At 37.0% G+C, this 20,217-nt stretch overlaps 1 pseudogene; it reads left to right on the top strand.

Moving 5' to 3' along the window:
- Positions 1-1,092: 1,092 nt before the first annotated feature.
- On the top strand, positions 1,093-9,379 carry LOC103268143 (annotated as a pseudogene).
- Positions 9,380-20,217: the final 10,838 nt, after the last annotated feature.

The following is a 20,217-nucleotide window of genomic DNA, read 5'->3' as shown; positions in this document are numbered from 1 at the left end:
CCAATTCAGTGCTTTTTAGTATATTCACAATGTTGTACAACTACCACCTCACTATCTAAGTTCAGAATATTTTATCACCCTTTCAAAATGCAGACCTAAATCTAGGTTTGAGAACTTCTCACTCTGTCACCATCCATGTAGCAGCTACTTGAGAAGGGACACTTGGTGGTCTCTAGGTTACATGACTCTGAGCGGTTACTTTAAACTGCTGAAAACTGCAAAAATAAAGGGAGCTCTATGTTTTTTACATACGATATCTATTAGCCTTGCAAGGTAGGTGATATTGTTCCACTTTGCAGTGTATTATGCAGTCAAAGAGGCCAGTGATTTTCACAAGACCAAACAGATAAAGGGAATGACTGGGATCACTCACAAAACAGAGAACATTATCAATGCTGTTTTATTGTTGCAGACTAAATTTTAGGAGAATAATCAATTTGAAGAATAAACTATTATCCATTATCAGACATGTTAAGGGAATCACAAGGTAAGGAACAATCAATTTATTCACACTGGTACCTGAAAAAAGAATTAATGACTCGCAGGATCTCCTTCTCTCTTCCTACTCTCCCACCCCCATCAAGGTATGCTTTCCTTGAAGTGATTACCAGAAACCCCACATAATACAAATAATGTATTCCTTTCTTCCTCTGAGAGTTCAAGGATGCTATTAATCTTGTGCTCTGTTGTGTTACCAGAGCTTAATATAGTCTCTGACACATAGTGGGACTCTAAATGCTTTACTGTACAAAATCAATAGACAATTGCACAAACAAAAGAATACAGAACTAATCGGAACCAAAGAGTTACACAACTCTTAATATGTATAGCTATTGCCTTAAACACTTTTTCTCCTAAATACTTATATAAACCATCCATCAAAAAATAAATATACTTAGACAAAGATGGCAGAGTAGGAGATACCCGTTTTCATCCTCCTACAAAAAAACAAGTGAGGACAGCTATCCACAAACCAAAATAGCTTTGTGAGGGCTCAAGAGTCCATTAAATAATCTACAGCAACATAGTGGAGGAAAGAAATGAAGAATATTCACACAGAAAGAACCACCAGTATATGTGAGATGTCGGGAGATGGCTATGAATAAAAAAGAAAGAAGGACTCTATTTGCTTCAGCCATGCAGCAGGAACCACTGTGCTCCTCAACAGTCTGCTCTGCAGAAGACCTGGCATATTTTGCCATTAAGGTAACCAACAACCATTCCCACTGAGGAGACTGAAAGAGAGAGAGAAAGGCACAGTTGCATACCTTCCTTGGCTCAAGAAGCAGCCATTGTTGAAATGCTTCAGAACTAGAGCAGCACTTCTCCCAATCCCATGAGTTTCCTGATTCCTGAGCTGTAGCCACTCCACATGTGCCCATACTCCAGACCCAGGCTTTGTGGCTGCACTCTGCCTGCCCATATCTCAGAAATTGAAGTCATCAGCATTTTAAGCTAGTTTACTCCAAACATCAGCCTAACAGACACCAGCTCAGCTGCTGCCATGGAGAGCCAGGCTCTGACATATTTCTGGGGTCACTGCAAATCTGTGCACACTTATGTTCCTGTTTTGACTTTCTGGTTGTCTTGTAAACACAGGTGCTTTGCATACCATTACCCACACAGCAACTGGGGTGCCTGTCCCAGGTATTAGTGTCATTATCAGCCCAGAACTCAGAGCTTTAGTCCCCACGTGCATGCTTATGCTTCTTACCTTGACCCTTTGACTACTTTGTGAGTGAAACTCATTAAATACTGGTTCCATTGCCACTGCAAGTGAACCCACAAGCTAGATTCCACTCCAGGAGAGAGTTCCCTAATCACAATTTCCCCAGTGAGAGAATTGTCACCGAAGACTTCAACAACAATTGCATTCATCTATAGTTTTGACCACCAAGATTCCCTGAAATCTTTATTAACACTGGCCTCAGGTGACAAAATGGCATAAAAACTATATAGCTGCACCCTCTGGTTACATGTCTGGTGTCAGAAATGCTGCACTCCACATAGCCAGCACCCTTGCAATGTTACCCTCCCCAAGAGAAAGGCCATTGCACACTGAAATGCACCTGTAAAGTCTGGAAGAGATCATTGCTCTATCAAATGTACATATATAAGTGTAAGGCAATAAAAAACATGAAAAATCAGAGAAACATATCACCATTAAAAGGATACAATAATTTTCCAGTAGCTGGCCCCAAAGAAATAAAGATATATGAACTTCCTAGCAAAAATTTCAATATATTTTTAAGAAAGCTCAAAAGACTTAAAGAAAATGCAAAGAAACAATTCAACAAAATTAAGATGGCAATAATTGAAAAAAATAAGATATTCAACAGAGAAATTGAAAGTATTAAAAAACAGAAATTATGGAGAAAATATAATAAATTAAATAAAAATGCAATAGAGAACACCAATAGCAAAATTGATCAGGTAGCAGAAAAAAATCTGTGACCTTGAAGACAAATTATTTGAAAATATGCAGTCAGAGAAACTAAAGAAAAAAACTGAAAGGAAGAAAGCTTACAACATTTATGGGATAGCATCAAGAGAGTAAATATTCAAATGATAGGAGCAGAGAGAGGCAAAGAAACAGAAAATTTATTTAAAGAAATAAGCACTGAAAACTTTCTAAAACTGAGGGAATAAATAAATATCTGGGTACAAGAATCAGCACTCTCCAATCAGATTCAATTCAAATAAGACAAACGATACTGAGACATATTATAAGCAAATAATCAAAAATCAAAGTCAAAAAGAGTATTCAAAACAGTAAAAGAAATGAAATATATCACACATAAAGGAGTTTCAGTAAGGCTAGCAGTAGATTTCTCGACAAAAACCTTATAGACCTTGAGAAATGGGATAATATATTCAAAGTGCTAGAGAAAAAAATATGTATGTATTGATCAAGAACACCGCCCAGCAAAGCTGTCCTTAAGAAATGAGGGAAAAACAAAGACTTCAGACAAACAAAATTGAAGGGGCTCATCATCATTAGACCAGTCTTAGAAGAAATACTAAAGGAGTTCTTCACACTGAAGGAAAAGAACACTAATTAGCAACACAAAAACATGAAAGCATAAAACTCACTAAAATAATTTACGTATACAGTTGAATTCAGAATACTCTAATACCATAATGGTGTTGTGTAAATCAGATATATTTTTAAGGTGAAGGTTAAAAGATAAAACTGTAGCAGGAAAAATAGAGAGAGCGTGACACCGAGACTATTATAGGAAGTGGCAGTTTATTACGTTGGCTAGCACAGCGGGCCAAGAATTTCATGTATTCAAATCAAGCTCGAGTACCCCAGAACAGGAGACGTGGGGTCTTATACCCTCGTTCAGGTAAGGGAGGGGAGGTCCTGTTGAGTGATTACATACTTCCTTTGGAATCTTACAAGGTTGTACTCAGCAAAATCAAATTTTTCAAAGAACAAATGGTTTCCAGGAACTGCAGGTTTGTAAACTAACAACTTCAGAAGGGGAGTTTTAGATAAGACTCTTTTCCATTTCCATGAAATAGCCAGTCTCTGGGCCATTTGACCTTTCTTAAAAAAAACCTGCCTGGTGCCGGGCGGGCCTTTAAAGTTGCAACTTGCCTTTCAAAAGGAAATACCTTTAACTGCTATCAACTCCTTTCCTGCCCTGGGCTAGTGATTGCCATGAGGCCAACTGCTGATCCTGAACCAGCTACATGTTTCTGTGTTTATTCACTCAATCATACAAGAAATATATTTAAGCATTTGCTGCATCCTGCCACAAAACTATTAAAATAATAATAGGGAACTTCTGGGAAGATGGCAGGGCAATCAGTTGGACTATGTGAGTCCCATTGTGAGTGAATGTGTGGAAAATTGTGTAAACATGCCTGTAAGTAAATGGCCATGTGAGTGGCTGACTGAGTGGGGACTTGGGAGCAAGTTGCCAGGGCTTTCCTGGTTAAGCAGCTGGTGCCACAGGTACTCTGCTTGGACCCTAGTGCTTCCTGGGGTGCAGAAGCTGAGTGTCATTTTTAAAAACTCAGCAAAACCTCTCCCAGGAAGAAGCTGCTAAAAGTGACTGCCAGCTCCAGACGCCTCACCACTGCAACATCTGGCCACACATTGACAGCAAGGGCTACGGAGGGACCACAGTGAGGGAGCCAGAGTCTAAGCCCCACAGGAGAAGACCAAACAGGCACCCTGCCACCATCTTGAGAACTGGGCAGGAAAGTGCTCCAGCTTGCTCACCGCAGGCCAACAGACCCAATCTCTGGGACTTGTGGATTAACTACTCAGACCCAGAGGGAATATTTCAAAAGCACAAACTCCAGAGGGACAGGATGAGTGCCCGACCTCCTACCCTGATTCAGCCACGGAACAAAAGGTATGACTAGAAAAGGATGAGGAAGATTTCAGAAGAGATCAGCAGTGAGTCTGGGCTGACCGAATCTGCTTTTCCCCAGCAATTCTCTGAACATCAGACCTACACAACTGGGGCATGGCTGAGAGGGACAAACCCAGGCAGAGCCTGGACGTCAGCTGCAATAGGAGGACTCTACTCTGGGATAAGCCTGACTGGGGCACCCTCTGCCAGCTCCTGAGAAAGAGACAATCCCACACCTCCCCACTAGAGGGGATCCCCCTGAAAATATGAGAGTGGGAGGGGAGGACTAAGCCCCATTAACCCGCCCACTGCCCATCCTCCTTCCCTGGGCCTGACACTGAGGAGATTGTGAATGAGTAGCCACAGCTCCACAGAAGACAGTAGGACTTACCTGTGGCAGCTGAGAGGAATAATTACAGAATCTGCCACAAGGGGGTAGGTTGTTTTTTGCTTTAGGGTTTTTTGATGTTTTTGTTTGTTTCCTTGTTTTTTTTTTTTCTTTTTCCTTTGTGCATGAATGTGTATGTGAGGGTTCAGTCTGAATTTCTCCCACTTTTTTTATTTATCTTTTTTCTTCCTTTGTTTTTTATTTATTCTTCCATTTCTTTGTTTTCTGTTTAAGTGTATTTGTAAATGATTTAGTGTTCGTCTTTCAGGGTTTTTTTTGTTTTGTTCTTCTCTTCTTATAGTTTAATGTGTGTGTGAATGTTTGTGTAAGGGTTCGATTTGAATTCTTTTCTTTCTTTCTCTTTTCTTTTTTCATTTTGTTTTATGTTGAGTGTGTGTGTGTGTCTGTGTGTGTGAATGTATGTGTCAGTGTTCGATTTGAATTCTTTTTTTCTTTCTCTTTTCTTTTTTCGTTTTGTTTTATGTTGAGTGTGTGTGTGTCTGTGTGTGTGTGTGTGTGTGTATGTGTGTGTGTGTGTTAGGTTTGTCTACTTTTTTTGTTCTGTTTTGTTTTGCTTTGTTTTTTTTCCAATTTGTTTTGGTTTCAGTTTGTTTGTATGTATGTGTGTGTTTAATTGTTTTTTGCTTTGATTATTGCTTTTGTTTTTCTTTGTTTTTAAATTTTTGTCTGTCTTATTCAACATGCTTTTCTCTGTTCACCTCATTGCTGCTACTGTATTTAGACTCAGGAAGTACACACATGTAGCCATTGCATCATCATATAGAATGGTGGTGGGTAATGGGTTTCAGGGAACCTATACCACAATCAGTGAATTTTTTTTTTTTTTGAGTTGGAGTCTCACTCTGTCACCCAGACTGGAGTGCAGTGCCCACTCCTGGCCACCACAGCCTCTACCTGCTGGGCCCTGGAGATCCTTCCACTTCAGCCTTCTGAGTAGCTGGAACTACAGGCGAACGCTACCACACCCAGCTAATTTTTGATTTATTGTAGAGATGAGGTCTCACCAAGTTGCCCAAGTGGGTCTCAAACCCGCGGGCTCAGGCAATCCACTCACCTCAGCCTCCCAAAGTGCAGGATTACAGGCTGAGCTACTGAACCCAGCGTGTGTACTTTTTGATTTACACATAGTTTCTGAATCATAGCTACCCAGTCTTCACCTTATTTGATGTCCAAAACTACAAGAGACAACAAAGCTTCCCCCCACAGTCATGTTTCAAAATAGAACAAACTCAGAGCCCTGATTAGGAAAGAATAGAGGACTGAGCAAATATCCAAAGTGAAAGTCTCTCCCACTGCCACTGAATAATGGAACTAAAGATAAAAGAAAGAGATCCGTCACAAATGAGGAAAAATCAGCAGAAGGACACAGTAATGCCTAGAGTAGCAAAGAGAAAACACCTGGAAAATCAGACTTCAGAGTCCCAAAATGGAAATCACCAATGACTGGCTCCAGAATATAACAGGGATTAGGGAATCGATGAAAAGAGTGAATGAGACTCAAGAAAGACAAGATGCAACACTAAAAGAAGTTGTAACACAGATTTTGGTCATAAAAATTTCATCCAGGAAATAAATAATAAGAAAATAAGCATGGGAAGCAGAATTAATCAAGCAAAAGAAAGAATCTCAGAACTTGAAGACCAAAACATGAAATTAACCTAATCTGTAAAAAACACAGAAGAAAACTCACAAAGAGAGAACAAAGTCTCTGAGAGATGTGTGATTACATCAAGAGGCTGAACTTATGCCTGATTGGTATCCCAGAAGAAGAATGGGAAAGGGAGAACATCTTGGAGCAAGTATTCCAAAAGGTTATCTAAGAAAACTTTTCCTATCTCAGCAGAAATGTGACCATCCAAACACAAGAGATATAGAGAACCCCAGCAAGATATCAAAAGAGAAGACCAACCCCTATACACACAGTAATTCACCTACACAAAGTAGGTGAAAAACCCTGAAGGCAGCAAGAGAGAACAGTCACACTACCTACCGGGAACAACCAATCAGAATAACAGCAGACCAGTGGCAGAAACATTACAAGCCAGAAGGGACTGACATCCAATATTCAAAGTCCTCTAAGATAAACATTTGCAACCAATAATTTTTTACCCAGCCAGGCTCAGCTTGGAGAATTAAAATCCTTCCCTGACATCCAATCCCTAAGAGATTATGCAGCTTCCAGAACAGCTCTATAGAAGAAGCTTAAAAAGATATTCAGCACAGGAGAAAGAGAGAGAGAGAAAAGAATTACCATGCACTTTCTGAGAGAACAGGAGAATACAGAATTAACAAAGAATGTATCGCAACTGCAAACTTGAAGACATGTACATACATCAACTAAAAAGTTAAAAGAAAATAACAACAAAAAGCTTTATAAGAACCTCATGACGGGAATAAGCAATCACATTTAAATAATCAGGCTGAATGTGAATGGATTAAATGCACGACTGAAAAGACATAGAATGGCAAACTGAGTAAAAAACCATGACCCCCAAAATTGCCTTATCTAGAAAACTCAACTCACAACAAGGGATGCCCACAGACTCAAAGTTAGAGGACAGAAAATGAATTTCCAAGTGAATGGGTCACTAAAGAAGGCAGGAGTCATGATCTTAATATCAGACAAAATAATCTTTAAACTATCAAAAATTTAAAAAGATATAAAAGGATACTACATAATGATAAAAGGTTTGATCCATCAATAAGAAATATCCATCCTAAACATATATGCATCCAACATAGGAGTACCAGCATTTATAAAGCAACTACTAAGTAAAATAAAAAAAGATATTGACTCTAATGCTATTATAGGTGGGGACTTAAATACTCCACTAACAACCCTAGATAGATCATCAAGGTAACAAATCAACAAGGAGATCCAGAACCTCAACTTGACACTTGACCAAATGGACTTAATAGATACCCAGGAACAATTCTCCCAACAACCACAGAATATACATTCTACTCATCACCATATGGAACACACTCCAAGATTGATTACATCCTTGGTCATAAATCAAGCATAAATAAATGTCATAAGATCAAAATGCTGCCATGCACCTACTCAGACCACAGTGGAATAAAATTAAGTATCAGTGCCTACAAAATTCCCCCCAAACCCACAAAGACATAAACACTAGACAGCTTGGTGCTGAACAACTACTGGGAAAACACAGAAATTAGAAGATTCCTAAAAACAAATGAAAACAAAGAAACATCTTACCAAAATTGCCATGAAAACAGTTCTAAGAGTAGTATTTATAGTTCTACAAACACACATCAAGAAAATGGAAAGATCACAAGTTAACAGCCTAACAAAGCATGTAAAAGGCTGGAAAGACAAGAATCCCCAAAACACTAACTTTAGCAGAAGAATCCAGATCACCAAAGTAAAAGCCCAAGTATGGGACATAGAAGACAAAAATATCATAGAAAAAAATCAATAACAACAAAAAGCTGGTTCTTTGAAAGAATAAACAGAATTGATGGACCCCCCCCAAGCCAGAATGACCATGAAAAAGAGAGAAAAGGCCCAAATAAACACAAACAGAAATGCAAGAGATCAACTCACATCTGACCCTGAAAAAATACAAAAGATTATCAGAGATTACTATGCACACCTGTATGAAAACAAACTTGATAACCTAAATGAAATGGAGGACTTTCTGACATCACACAACCTCCCAAGGTTGGAACAAGAAGACACTGAGACACGAAATAAACCATAACAACCCAGGAAATTGGCTCTGTCATAAGAAAACTACCTACCAAAAAGAAAGGCCCCGGATCAGGTGGCTTTCCAGTAGAATTCAATGAAACATATGAAGAGAAACTGATATGCCCTGCCCTCGTCCGGGTGCCCAGAGACAGGTATCATCATGACTCTCAGACAGCTGAGACTAAGGGAAGGATGGCCAGTCCTTTTAGCTGGATCTCCAGGGAAGAGAAGTTCCAAGGCAGACAGAAGGCAGTGTTTCCACTTGGGACCCTTACCTGCAGCTAGAAACGGGGCATGGACTGTCAGACCAGACGTCTATCCTGTCCAGACTGCCACATTTCAGTCTTGCCACATAGTGATTATGGGTTTGGACAGTGCTGGAAAGATGACCGTCTTATACAGGCTGCAGTTCAATGAGTTTGTCAATACTGTGTCTACCAAAGGATTTAACATGAAGAAAATTAAGGCAACCTTGGGAAATTTCAAAATAATCACGTTTCACTTCTAGTATGTAGGTGGTCTGGAGAAATCAATACTGCTGTGGAAGTCATACACCAGATGCACAGATGGCATTGTGTTTGTTGTGGATTCTGTTAATGTCAAAAGGATGGAAGAAACCAAAACCAAACATCATAAAATAACAAAGATCAAGGCATCCCTGTACTGACTGTTGCTAACAAATAAGACTTGAGGAACTCATTGTCCCTCTCAGAAATTGAGAAATTGTTAGCAATGAGAGAAATGAGCTCATCTACCCCTTGGCATTTTCAGCCCACTGTGCAATTATAGGAGATGGACTGAAGGAAGGACTTGAGAAGCTGCATGATATATATGATAATTAAAAGGAGAAAAATGTTGTGGCAACAGAAAAAGAAGAGATGATTGCCAATACCTTTAGTATCAGTGTGGAACAGATTTTTTTTCCTCTGGTCTGAATTTTGGCAAATAGAAGAGTGTCTACAGCCTGGTTTGCCCGTCTGCCCTCCTGGATACTTATTAAAGCTTTGTTTTGTTGAATAATCAGATTCCCAACTCTGTTGCCTTGTGGAAATTGAGTAAATGCCATGCTTCTGAAAGTGGCATCTTCTCCCTACCCCACAAGTCTTTTGGTGCTACCATTTTGGGAAACCACGCAAGGATAGTAAATTGAGAAGAGCACAGTTGTGGAAATTTGACCTGAAGTTAGTGAAATAAAACTTTGAAGAGTGTCTGCTTAGTATTTTGTGCTCATATCTTTTGAGAGTGAACCCTTTGCAAGAAAGACTTTGCATGTGAAGATAAAATGATAATGAACAGAAATGTTAAGGTAGATCGATATATATGTAGTTATATTGATGACATTGGTTCAACCAATCTTTTTTTATGCAAGGAAAAAAGAAGTGTTTACTTTTTAAAGCTTTGGCCAAATTATTTTTGACATTTTCTGGAGTCAAATAATTTAATACTACATCTTAATTCTAGACAATGTTAATTAAGTTGGTCTACCTTTAATAAAAATAGGATATTTGGAGCATATTTTTTTTTCTTTTTTTGAGTTGCAGTCTCACTCTGTCACCCAGACTGGAGTGCAGTAGCCACAGTCTGGTGGGCTCTGGTGATCCTTCTGCCTCAGCCTTCCAAGTAGCTGGAACTACAGGCGTGCACCACCACATTCAGTTGATTTTTTGATTTACTGTAGAGATGAGGTCTCATCAAGTTGCCCAGGCAGGTCTTGAACCCGTGGGCTCAAACAATCCACTCACCTTGGCCTCCCAAGGCACGGGATTACAGGCTGAGCCACCGAGCCTGGCAGGAGCATACTCAAGTGCATGGATTAGTTTTCCTGACAAAGCATGTTTTGTTGTGTAGTTTTACTTTTTAGCAATTGCTATGCATCTTTCTATTTAGATTTAAAACAACTTTTTGGGGGGGATTTAGGGTCATTATAGAAACAGTTGTCAGAAGTACTTTCACCAGAAGAACCTAAAATAATTTACTTGGCTCTCATATATAAACATGGGCATGTAGAATAATCACAAATACACATTGAATACATATACAGATTTATGAAGAAAGTAATTGATGATTCAAGAGGATGTAATTATACATGGTCTCTAAAATATTCCGGTTATAATGTATTTGTTCTATTAATATTTGCTGGCTGAAAACAGATGTGATCTTTTTCATATAATTTTGTAGTGTATTTGGAGGAGCTTTATAAACAACACCTGTGGATGTACTGTAAAATGAAAATTTGAAAGAAAAAAAAGAAAGTATTCCAGGAAATTGAGAAACATGGAATTCTCCCCAAAATCATTTTATGAAGCTAACATCACACTAATACCCAAACTGGGTAAAGATCAAACAACAAAAAAAAGAGAATTACAGTCCAATATCCCTAATGAACATAGATGCAAAAATTCTCAACAATATTCTAGCAAATCAGACCAACAACATATTTCAAAAATCAACCACCATAATCAAGTAGGCTTCATCTCTGGGATGCAAGGCTGGTTCAACATCTACAAGACTATAAATATAATGAAATACATCAACAGATGTAAAAACAAGAACCACATGATTATATCATTAGATGCAGAAAACACTTTTTATAAAATCCAGCATTCCTTCTTGATAGAAACCCTCAAACACCTAGGCATAGAAGGAACATATCTCAAAATAGTTAGCGCCATCTCTGATAAATCTACAGCAAGCATATTGCTAAATGGAGAAACACTGAAAGCATTTCTCCTGAAAACAGAAAAAGATAAGGTTGTCCACTCTCACCCATCCTGTTCAACATTGTATTGGAAGTCCTAACTAGAGCAATTAGACAAGAGAAGAAAATCAAGGGTATTCACATAGAAAAATAAGGAGTTAAGTTATCTCTCTTTTCTGATAATGTGATCCTATGCCTAAAAAAATCCAAGAGAATCTGTCAAAAATCTGCTTTCACTAATAGGGGACTTTGGTAAAGTCTTGGGGTACAAAATAAATGTGCAAAAGACATTCTCATTTTTATACACCAACAACAAACAAGCAGAAAACTGAATAAAAAGCACAATTCCATTCACAATAACTACCAAAAAAATAAAATTCCTCAGCATTTTCCTAACTAGAGAAGTGAAAGACCTTTACAAAGAAAACTAAAAAACATGGCTCAAATAAATCAAGAAGATACAAACAAATGGAAAGATAGTCCATGCTCATGGATAGGAAGAATCAATATTGTTAAGATGTCCATCCTACCAAGAATAATCTAGAGATTCAATGCAATATCTATTAAATTACCAGCATCATTCTTCTCGGACGTGGAAATGACAATACAGAAATTCATATAAAAACATAAACAATCACAAATGGTCAAAATAATCCTTAGCAAAAGAACAAAGTGGGAAGTATCACACTTCCAGACTTTATATTTTACTATAAGGCTACAATAATCAAAACAACCTGGTATTGGTACAAGAATAGGCATATAGACCAATGGAACAGGGTAGAGATTCTGGAAGCACAACTTAGATTTCTCAACCAATTCATCTTCAACAAAGCCTCCACCCAAAACCACTGGGGAGAGGAGAACCTATTCAATAAATGGTGCTGGGAAAACTGGCTGACCACACACAAAAGAAGGAAACAGGACCCCTACCTATCACAATACACAAAAATCAACTCTAAATGGATCAAAGACCTAAACATAAAACCTCAAACTATAAGAATCTTAGAAAACTCTGGAAATCAGAGTAGGGGACTAATTCTTGATCAAAATCCCATGTATCCATACCATGAGAGATGAAATAGGCAAGTGAGACCTCATCAAACTGAAAACCTTCTGCAAAGCAAAAGAAACCATCAAGAGAGCAGGGAGATAGCCCACAGAATGGGAAAACTATTTGCCTACTGTATATCTTACAAAGGTCTAACATCCAGGATCTACAAGGAACTCAAATGTGCCAAAAGGAAAAAACAAGCAGCCCCATTAAAAAGTGGGCATTTTTTTAATAGACACTTCTCAAAAGAAGATGTACGGGAAGCCAACAGACACATGAAGAAGTGCTCAGCCTCACTTATCATCAGAGAAATACAAATCAAAACCACATTAAGACACCAACTAACCCCAGTAAGAATTACCATCATTAATAAAACAAACAACAACAGATGCTGGCAAATATGTGGAGAAAAGAGAATGTGTCTACACTGCTGGTGGGAATGCAAACTAGTTCAACCTCTATGGAAAAAAGTATGGCAATTTCTAAAAGAACTAGAAATGACTCAGCAGTACCCTTACTGGGAATATACTTGGAGGAACTCAATTCATACTACAAAAAATATACCTGCACATGTATGTTTATTGCAGCACTATTCACAATAGCAAAAACATAGAACCAACTGTGCTGCCCATTGAAACTAAACAGGATTTTTAAAAATGTGATACATATACAGGATGGAATATTACACAGCCATAAAGAAGGACAAACATATGGACTTCGCAGCAGCTTTGATGGATTGAGTCAATCACATTCAGTGATCTATCACAGAAACAAAGAACAGAGTGGCACAGGCTGTTGTTCATAAACAATACTATAAGAAAAGGATTGGCAGTAGCAGGATACTGCCAGGGGGCAGGGGGCAATGTCAACAAAGTTACTTGATCTCAAACCAGGCAAAATGGGAACCAAAGGGAGGTCCAAACTTTACCTGTATGATGTCCACATGTATACCTAATCCTGAATTGTACTTCACATCTTTAAAAAATAAGTAAATAAAATTTATTTTCTATATACAAAATAAAATTAAAAATATATATATTTATAGTGTCCAGGTACTATGGTTTACACCTGTAATCCTAGCAGTTTGGGAGGTCAAAGTGGGAGAATTTCTGGAGGTCAGGAGTTTGAAATCAGCTTGAGCAACATAGTGACACTCTGTTTCTATTAAAAATAATTAAATAAAAATTAGCCAGGCATGATGGCACATGATTGTAGTGCTAGCTATTCAGGAAGCTGAAATGGGATCACAAGAGTCCTTTTTCTAAAAACGTAATAATAATACCAATAGCTAAAATAATTTTCAAGGTATAAAAATATAAAATATGTAAATTGAAACATCAAAAGCATGAAATTGGAGAGGTGTAGTAAAAGTGTTGAGTTTTTATATGCAATCAAAATTAAGCTGCTATCTGCTTAAAATAGCCTATTAGAACTATAAGATATTTTATACAAGCATCATAGTAACCACAAGTCGCCTATAGTAGATAGACAAATGATCAAAAGTAAGAAATCAAAGCATGCCACTAACTAGAAAGAAATAATCTTATCTCAAAAGAATATAGCAAGTGAGGAAAGAAGGATATATAAAACAATCAGAAAACAATGAACAAAAATCTGTACTAAGTCTGTACCTTTTGATAATTACCTTGAATGTAAAAAGATTAAATTTTTCAATTAAAAGACAAAGAGTGGCTGGATAAATTTAAAAAAAACAAGACCCAGTCATACGCTGTCCACAAGAAACTCACTTCCCCTTTAAGGACACACATAGATTGAGGGTGAAGAGATGGAAAAAGAGATTCCATGCAAATGAAAACCAAAAGAGAGTAGGGATAGCTATTCTTGTAGTAGGTAAAATAGACTTTATGTCAAAAAACTGTAAAACAGGACAAAGATGGTCATTAAATAACGATAAGATGGTTGACTCATTAATGGACTATGACAATTGTAAATATAGGTGCACCCAACATTACAGTACCTAAAGATAAAAAGAAAATATTAATAGACCTGAAGAAAGAGATAGAATGCAGTATAGTAATAGTAGAAGACTTCAATAGTCCACTTTAAACAGTGAACAAACCATCCAGACAGAAAATAAAGAAGGAAACATTGGACTAGAGCTACACTTCGAATTCCATTTTTTATTATTATTTAGATACAAAATCCCACTCTGTGCTCAGGCTAGATATAGTGGTATGTTTATAGATCACTGCAGCCTTGAACTCCTGAACTCAAGCGATGTTTCTAATCTTCCTGTCTCAGTCTTCTGAGCAGCTGGAACTACAGACTAATGCTAAGATGCTTACCTAATTTTAGGTCTCATCATATTGTTCAGTCTGGTCTTCAAGCACTTGGCTTCAAGCAATTCTCCCACCTCAGCCAACCGAATGACTGGGATTATAGGCACAATTCACCACAACTGGACTAGAACTACACGTTATACCACATGAACTTAACAGATATACAGAAAATTTCATCTCACAGCAGTAGAATAAATATTCTTCCCGAGTGCACATAGGAAATTCTCCAGGATAGATTATATGTTGGACCACCAAAACAAAAGCAAAGAAACAAAAAAATTCTTTAAAAAGTTAAGATTAAAATCATATCATGTATCATATATCTTTGTTGACCACAATGTTATGAAATGACAGATCAAAAATATAGAAGGAATTTCAGAAAATTTACAAATTTTTGGAAATGAAAAACATTGTTCTAAAAAGCCAGTAGGTCAAAGAAGAAATTTTTTAAAAATGTAAAATAACTTAAGACAAATGAAAATGCATACCAAAACTTCTGGTATGCAGTAAAAACATTTTAATAGAGAAGTCTATAGCAATAAACACATGTCAAAAAAAGAAATACCTAATGTTTTACTTCAAGAGACTAGAAAAAAGTTGAATAAACTAAGCTCAAAGTTAGTAGAAGGAAGAAAATAATAAAGAACAGAGCAGAAAAAAATTAAATAGAAACTAGAAAAGTAACAGAAAAGATCAACACATCTTTTATTTTTTTGAAAAGATAAAGTTGACAAATCTTTAGCTAGACTAAGGAAAGAAGAGAAAAGGCTCAAATAAATAAAATTAGAAATGAAAAAGGAAACATTATAACTGGCACTGTTGAAATACAAAGGATCATAAGAGACTGCCATGAACGAATATAAGCCAACAAATTGGATGACCTGGAGGATATGAATGAATTACTAGATACATACAACCTATCAAGACTGAATCATGAAGCAATACAAAATCTGAACAAGCAATAATAAGTAAGAAAATTTAATCAGTAATAACCATTTTTAAGTCTCCCATTAATGAAAAACCTGATGGCATCACTGCTGAATTCTACTGAACATTGAAGAAAGACTATCAATTCTGCTCAAATTATTCTCAAATGTTAAGGAGGAGGGACTACTTCCAACCTCATTTTAAAAGTCAGAATTACTCTGACAAAACTACACTAAAACACTACAAGAAAAGAAAATTATAGGCCAATATCCCTGATAAACATAGATGCGATTATCTCCAACAAATTTAGCAAACTGAATTCAATAGCACATTAAAAGAAACATTCAGACGGGCTCAGTGCCTCAGCCTGGAATCCCAGCACTTTGGGAGGCCGAGGCAAGTGGATTTTCTGAGCCTGTGGGTTCGAGACTCACCCGGACAACCTGACGAGACCTCGTCTCCACAATAAATCAAAAAACTAGCCAAGCCTGGTAGCGTGCATCTGTAGCTCCAGCTACTTGGAGGGCAGAGGCGGAAGGATGCCAGAGCCCAGCAGAGCAAGGCTGTGGTGGCAGGGAGCATGCCACTGCACTCCAGCCTGGGTGACAGAGTTAGACTCTAACTCAAAAAAAAAGAAAAAAACAAACAAAAAAAGCATTCACCATGATCAAGTGGGATCTATGCCTAAAATGCAAAGATAATTTAACATATACAAATCAATAATGCGCCAACATTAAAAGAAAAAGGGCAAAAACTACTGATCATCTCAATAGATGCGGAAATGACATTAGACAAAATTCAACTTCCTTTTATGATAAAAACTCTCAACAATTAAAGTATAGAAGAAATATAACTCAACAAATGTTTTGTGGTGGGTTAGTCTGTGCAAACCTACCACCAAAAGTTTGAGGAAACTGGGAGGCTGAAGAAAGAGAATGGCATATTCAATTTCTCAGAAAGAAACATTTAATAGGGACTTATGAACAGAAGCCATGTCTGTGTCTTGGGTGGCAATGAGACAAGATGGTGAATCCCTGCACCACTACACCCCAGACCCATGACTTTGGAGTAGAGTGATTCAGAAGAGATGTGTAAGGACAGTTGAAGTACAATCACATCAAAGTTGTTTGACCTGAAAGTAGGAGTCACAGTAAGTATGTGCTCTTACGCAAGGAAAAACATATAAACTGGAACTCTTAGAGGATTTCCTGGAACTGGCATTAATTAGAAGTCAACATGGCAAATTGGCATACAAGATGGAGTTGCTTTGACTTCTACCATATAGTAAAGGTCATATTTGAAAGGTCCAAAGTTAATATTATACTCAATGGTAAAAAGCTGGAAGCTTTTTTATCTAAGATTAGGAACAAGACAAGGTTACCCATTCTTTCTATTTCTATTCAGCATGATACTGGAAGTCTTCATCAAAGCAATTAGTCTAGAGAAAGAGAAAAAAATCCAAAAAATATTGAAAGAAAGCATTAACTCTGGGTATGATGCAATATTATATACAAAAACCTAAGGACTCCACCAAAAAACTGTTAGAACTAATAAACAAATTAAGTAAATATGAATGCAGGATACAAAACCAACATATAAAAATCAGTAGCATTTCTATACAAAAAACAAGATCAAGGAAAAAAAATCTTATTCACAATAGCTACAAAATGAATAAAATTCTTCGAAATAACTATAAAGGTAAAATATCTATACATTGAAAACTATAAGACATTGATGAAAGAAATTAAAATAACTAATGAAAAAATACCCCATCTTCATGGATTGGAAAAATAAATATTGTCAAAATGTTCATGATATCTAAAGTGATCTATAGATACAATTAAATTCCTATCAAAATTTCAATAACTTTTTTCACAGAAAAAAAAAATTCTAAACTTTATATGTGATCAAACAAGACATCCAAGTAGTAGGAACAGTCCTGAGCAAGAGGAACAAAACAAAAGACATCACAATACCTGACTTCAAAATTATACTACAGAGCAATTATAATCAAAACAGCATGGTACTGGCATAAAAACTGACACACAAACCAAAGGAACACAGTGGAGAACCCAGAAATGAATCCATGCACTTACAGTCAATTGACTTTTGAGAAAGATTTCAAGAACAAACATGGGAAAATGGCAATTTCTTTAATAAACAGTGCAGGAAAGGAGAATGTTCACATGCAGAACAATGAAAGTGGGTTCTCATTTCACAGCATAAAGAAGAATCAACTCAAAATGGATTAAATACTTAAACCTAAAACTGTAAAACTACCAAGAAAACAGAGGGAAAACTCCACGACATTGGTCTGGACAACGATTTTTTAAACTATGACCCCAAAAGTACAGGCAACAAAAGTAAAAATGGACAAATGAGAATATATTAAAATAAAAGATTTTCAAGGTAAAGGAAATAATCAACAGAATGAAAGAGTGTATTTGCAAACCAGACTTCTGATAAGAAGTTATCCAAAATATACAAGGAGCTCAAACAGCTCAATAGCAAGAAAACAAATAACCCAATTAAAAATTGAAGCTGAATAGACTTTCTTGAAAGAAGGCCTACAAATGGTCACAGACATATGAAAAACTGCTCAACATCACTAATCAGACAAATGCAAATCAAATTCACAATGAGATATCACATCGTATCTGTTAGAATGTTATCAAAAAGACAAAGATAACAAGTGTTGGCCAAGATGTGAGCAAAAGGAAACCCTTGAACACTTTTGGGAGAAATGTAAATTAGCACAACCTTAATGGAAATTAGCTGAAAGTTCCTCAAAAAATTATAAGAGCCATCATGAGATCCAGCAATCCAACTCCTTGGTACATATCCAAAGGAAATAAAATCAGTATCAGCATGTCAAAGAAATATCTGCATTTGCATGTTTACTGCAGCATTATTTACTATGGCTGAGATATGGAATCAACCTAAGTGTCCATCAACAAATGGACACTTGAATAATAAAGAGAATGGAGTATATATACAAAATGGAATATTGTTCAGTCTTCAAAATGAACGAAATCCCATCCCTTGCAAACCATGAGTGAATGTGAAGGACATTTTGCTAAGTAAAATAAACTAGGCACAAAAAGAAAATATCACATGATCTCAATTATATGTGAAATTCACAAAAATGAACTCAAAGAAACAGAGAGTTGAATGGTGGTTACCAGAGGTTATGGGTAGGGTATTGGAGAGGTGATGGTCAGAGGATGCGTCCATTTCAGTTAGATAGGAATAATAAATTCAAGAAAGCCACTGTACATCATGGTGATTATAGTTAGTATCAATATACTGCTATTGAAAATCTCTGTGAAAGTAGATTTTAAGTATTCGTACCACAAAAAAAAAGTATGTGAGGTAAAAACATATACTAACTAACTTGATTAAGCCATTTAACAATGTGCCTGTGTATACTATGTATGCGCAGATGACACACACACACATGTATATGTCATCATGTTTTACACCATAAATATATACAATCTTTATTTGTCGTTTAAAAAAATAAGTACACTTGAGTACCTTCATTTTACAGGGGTAAAACCTGGTGTTCAGAAATCTGGATTCATAGCCCATGCTTTTAAGCACTGTGTCGAACAGTTTCTTCTCCCCCTACCCCACTTCCCACCAAAAAAAATCCAAAATGCTTATTTATAGTTGTCATAAATTCTTGAGGATTTAGAAAGTAGTGAGCTTCAATACAGACTTAAGGTCCTTATGTATCAGTATTTCTTAGCAAATTCATATTCAGTTGATTGAGATTCATATTCAGTTCAGTTGATAGTTGATTGAGATTACTAAAGAACCAGTTTATTAGTTAGGGTTCTCAGAGAAACCAAACTAACAGTATATATGTAGATATACTGAAAGAGATTTATTATGAAGGGTTAGCTCACTTGATTACAGATGCTGAGAAGTCCCACGATCTGCCTTCTGCAAACTGGAAGGTCAGGAAAGCTGGAGCTATAGACCCTGTCCAAGGCCAAAGGCCTGAGAAACAACAGTTTGAGGAAAGAAGTTTGATGTCCCAACTCAAGCAGAGAGGTAAAATTCATCCTACTTCCACCTTTTTGTTCTAGTTGGGCCCTCAATGAATTAGATAATGTCCACCCACATTGATGAGGGCAAATGTTCTTTACTAAGTCTGCTATTTCAAATGCCAATGTCTTCTGAAATCACTTTCACAGACACAGACAGATATAATGCTTTATAAGATGTCTGGGCATCTCATGGCCCAGTCAAGTTAACACATAAATTTAGCCAACACAACCAGTTTCTTGGATTTTCCTTTTCCTTTCCTCCATTGATGACCATTTCAGGCTGAAGGAAGGCCAGAGCTACTGTGGATTTCATTCATGCCTGTGATACCAAGCTTTTGGGAGAAGCACAGAAAGCTGAGTTGTTCACAGAAAGACCAGATACCAGGAATGGTCACACAAAGGGTTCAGACGACTCAGCAGATAAACAGCACCTTTGACAGTAGTGAACAGATGTTTCAGGTATATTTGTTCTGACTCTGAAACTGTATAACATCTTTAATAAAATGATGTGACCTTGGCATTATGACCTTATCTGACACATAGGGAATATAAAATGCAGACCATTTCTCTGCTTTTTTAGGTCAAATGCTAACTAGGAAAGGGGGTTAAAATTGTACAGGATTAGTCTGTTCTCAGGAGATCATAAGAACAGGTGTCCAAACATCTTTAGACTAGTGATCGTCTGAGGG

Source organism: Carlito syrichta, unplaced genomic scaffold (genome assembly GCF_000164805.1).
Source record: "Carlito syrichta isolate Samal-C Ts95f unplaced genomic scaffold, Tarsius_syrichta-2.0.1 Scaffold308777, whole genome shotgun sequence".
NCBI lineage: Eukaryota > Metazoa > Chordata > Mammalia > Primates > Tarsiidae > Carlito > Carlito syrichta.
This window is presented reverse-complemented; position numbering and strand designations above follow the sequence as displayed.